This window comes from Meleagris gallopavo, chromosome 1 (assembly GCF_000146605.3).
Source record: "Meleagris gallopavo isolate NT-WF06-2002-E0010 breed Aviagen turkey brand Nicholas breeding stock chromosome 1, Turkey_5.1, whole genome shotgun sequence".
NCBI classification, from domain to species: domain Eukaryota; kingdom Metazoa; phylum Chordata; class Aves; order Galliformes; family Phasianidae; genus Meleagris; species Meleagris gallopavo.
In genome coordinates this window covers 164,982,678-164,986,223 of record NC_015011.2, presented here as the reverse complement: position 1 = coordinate 164,986,223, position 3,546 = coordinate 164,982,678, and the positions used below count along the sequence as shown (strand labels likewise).

The following is a 3,546-nucleotide window of genomic DNA, read 5'->3' as shown; positions in this document are numbered from 1 at the left end:
AAAAAATGCATCTGTAGCTTATGTCTAAACACTTCAGAGTATGCCATCAAATTATGGTAATTGGCTTCTAGACGTTGTTGAAGCTTTGGTAGAATGCTAAAGCATTTTTCTTCTCAACCTCTTACAGTATTCCTCTCTGTTCATTATTGTAAGCCTAAACTCGACTGTCCTGACAGTAATATATGTACTGTAAAACAAAATACATCCAGTGAACACAGAATTTGCACAGGCCAGCCTCTACTCTTCCACAGGATCATATTAGTTGGAAGGAACTTCCAAGAACCACTAGCTCCAACTCCTGGCTCCACACGGGGCCACCCAGACATCAAACCCTGTGTCTGAGAGCAGCATCCAAATGCTCCTCGAACACCAGCACCTTGGGATCGTGCCCACTGCCCAGGACAGCCTGTTCTGTGCCAAGAACCCTCCAGTAAAGAGCCTTTCCTTAAGGCCCAGTCTGACCCTCCCCAGTATAGCTCTAGGCCCTTTTCTCCGGTCTTAAGCTTATTCCAACACACCAGCAGCAAATGATAGCTGTAAGGTCTGTAAATTCTGCTGCATTTATGCTAGCAGATTCTAACTAGACAGCACTCTCTAATCCAAATCTTATTTTATCGCAGTGAACATACATAGCAAAAAACAAAGATATCCCTCAACTCAGAGGCTTCTGCATAATCAATAACCTGGAGCATGAAGCTGCTGTACTTTCAGTTGAATTTATCAAAGTCAAAACAGAATTGGTATTCATCCAAGAACGCCTGTTGGACTGAACCCCCAAATGCATCATGGTTTCCAGCAGTGACTCAATCAGCTGTTGTGGTTAATGTAACACTTGTGTGCCAAGCACTAACATCATCATGAACATCTGCACATGCTAGCATTTTCATTTCCATAAGATCTAGAGTCTAGTGTGTTACATGTAATGCTTAACCACAGCCAAGACAGACCTTGCCCAGAGATCAACAAACATCAGGATGAGATGTGAGATGTGGGAGAGCCAAGCACTATCACATCCACTTTCCAAAGTAGCATCTTCAATTTTTTTTTTTTTTTTTTTCTTTTCTCCTCCTTAAGAGGTCAGAATACATCATAGAAATTTTTCCATTAGTGCTGTTGGTGCCATCTTCCCCAAGAACAGATTTTTAAAGTGAAGAAGAAAAGAAAAACAACAAAAACACACAAAACCCTCACAAAGCTCTATTTGTGGGTTTAACTGCACTGAAAACAATCTTTTGTAAATCCTTCTGTTTAAATTAAATGGAATCACCCTCATGGCAGAAGCCCCAGGAGAGTCCTTTCCTTACCATACTGTAAAACAGTATTTTTATGATCATTTGCTATCAGTTACTAGCTTCTACAAAAGTAAATTTTAAACCAATTCAAGTGCCCTGAATTTGAGTTACGACAACTTAAAACCCTAACCCTAACCCCTTCCCTCCTCCCCTCCCCCCCCACCACACACACACACACCCTCCAAAGATACCACCACAGGAGTGGCAGAAATCCTAACCTTCAGCCACTCCACATCAGCAGAGATGAGATCAATACTTTATTTTCTTGTTGGGAGACTAAAACGTAACAGTCGGAACTGCTCTGTAAATATATGACAAGATAGTCTTAGAATTGTCTGCAGCACTGCATAACAAGATTTTGCAGAGACAGAGCCTTCATGAGCAAGACCATAACCCAAACCATCTGCAGATAACCTTGCTGGCATTTCTTTTGCCTTGTTACAGATGCATTGCAATTACTTGCTCTTTCAGCCCAGCTTCTCCCTGATCCTGAAGTGATGTTTAACCCACATGTTACCAAGGGAATAGCGAGGTCATGAATTCAGCACTGCACTTGTGCTACAGGACAGAGACCAAATGAAAGGCAGCCCTAGGGAAAAAACTTCAGTCTGAATGGAAAGAGCCTGGGTAAGTAGAAAACTCCCTACACCTATTCTTGAAATAGCCACAGGGAGCATAGTTGGATTACATCAGACACCGGAGCCTGTTTTGCACAAGGAGCTCTTCATAAATCCACAGTCCCTCTCGAACCCTACTCTTGCTTCAAAAGAAGAAGTTGCCTGCCCTGAATGAAGCCTTTTGCAAGTGTTTTACTGGGACTTTTCTGAGAAAGGAGGAAAGCAGACTGATGTTCCTTTCCTTTTCCTGTAAATGTACCTTCAGATGGTTGAGACAGCTGGATCCTAATAGGTCTCTTAGAGCACACAAGCACCCAGAAAACTTCCAATTCCTCCATAGCCATTCCCATTAGGTACGAGTAAGGGAGGAACTCAACTACATACTAGGACTGGGCACTAGACAAGTTCCTAGTGAAGATCCTTTAGGACTTTGTACAGAGCCAACCCTTTTGTACTGTGCTATCTCATTGACGTATTCAGTCTAAATCAGTTCACCCTTGTGATAAGTTATTATTTCCCAGATCTTCCTGAGGATCCCATCTGCTGATTTACAAGAGCACGCAGTCTCCCACTAGACCTTCAGAAGAACACCTTTGTTTTCCCCAAAATGCCTTTTCTTTCAGCCCTAACAGAGCAATTAAAAGCACTGTTCAAGATGCAAGTCCCGTGAGTCTCCCCAGGACAAGGGGAAATGATTTTAAGTTGAGGGAGGGAAGATTTAGGCTGGATGCAGGGGGAAGTTCTTTACAGAGAGAGTGGTGAGGTTCTGGAACAGGCTGCCCAGAGAGGCTGTGGATGCCCCGTCTCTGGAGGAGTTCAAGGACAGGTTGGACAGGCCCTGGGCAGCCTGGTCTAGTATTAAATGTAGAGATTGGTGGCCCTGGCTGTGGCAGGGGGTTGGAGATTCATAGTCCTTGAGGTCCCTTCCAACGTGGACCATTCTGTGACTCTGAGTCAGAGCAGATATGCCAAGTAACCACAGACAGTGGTATATCTTCTTCCATAGACATAACTTAAGTTCTTGATGCTGTTTTCTTGGAGTTTTTTGCTGTTTGTTTGCATTTCACCCCCTCCCTTTCCCAATTGTAGAGCATTTCCCTAGATGGAGACCCTCAAAGCTATCAATTTAAGCACCTCTTGTTTTCCATGAGAGTACAAGAGCAGACAGCACATTACAACACAGCAGACCGCACAAGGAACAGTAACACCAGACATCCATCACATCTTCACTTGACCGAAGGCAAAATCCAAAGTAACTCTAAGAAAGCTCTCTGCGCGGTCTGCCGCAAGCACAGACAGACCGACCGACCGGCACTCACTCTCGGAATCGCTGAGGCCGCTGCCGTCGCTGACGCTGGCGCTGCTCCGCCGCTTCATGCGCTCCAGGTGCTCGCCGTAGTGGAAGCGGCTCCGGCCGGCGGGGCAGGCGAAGTCCTCCAGCACCGCCTCGAACTCTCCCAGAGCCTCCGCCAAGCCGCCCGCCTCCTCCGGCAACGCCGCGGGACGCCGGCCGCCGGCTGAGGGGGGAAAAGAAAGCGGTGGCTTAGCGAACCGCTGCGCGAGGAGACCCGAACCCTTCCGCCTCCCACGGGGTCCCGCCGCCGCCATCCCTCAGTCCTACCTTGGCCTGCCGCACG

The 3,546-nt window shown here is 46.4% G+C and overlaps 1 protein-coding gene across 1 annotated transcript in view; it reads left to right on the top strand.

Annotated features, from left to right (window-relative positions):
- LOC104917527 (von Willebrand factor A domain-containing protein 8-like) overlaps nt 1-3,546 on the top strand; it is a 45,321-nt gene that overhangs the window by 1,630 nt on the left and 40,145 nt on the right. The gene's annotated exons all lie outside the window — the stretch shown is intronic.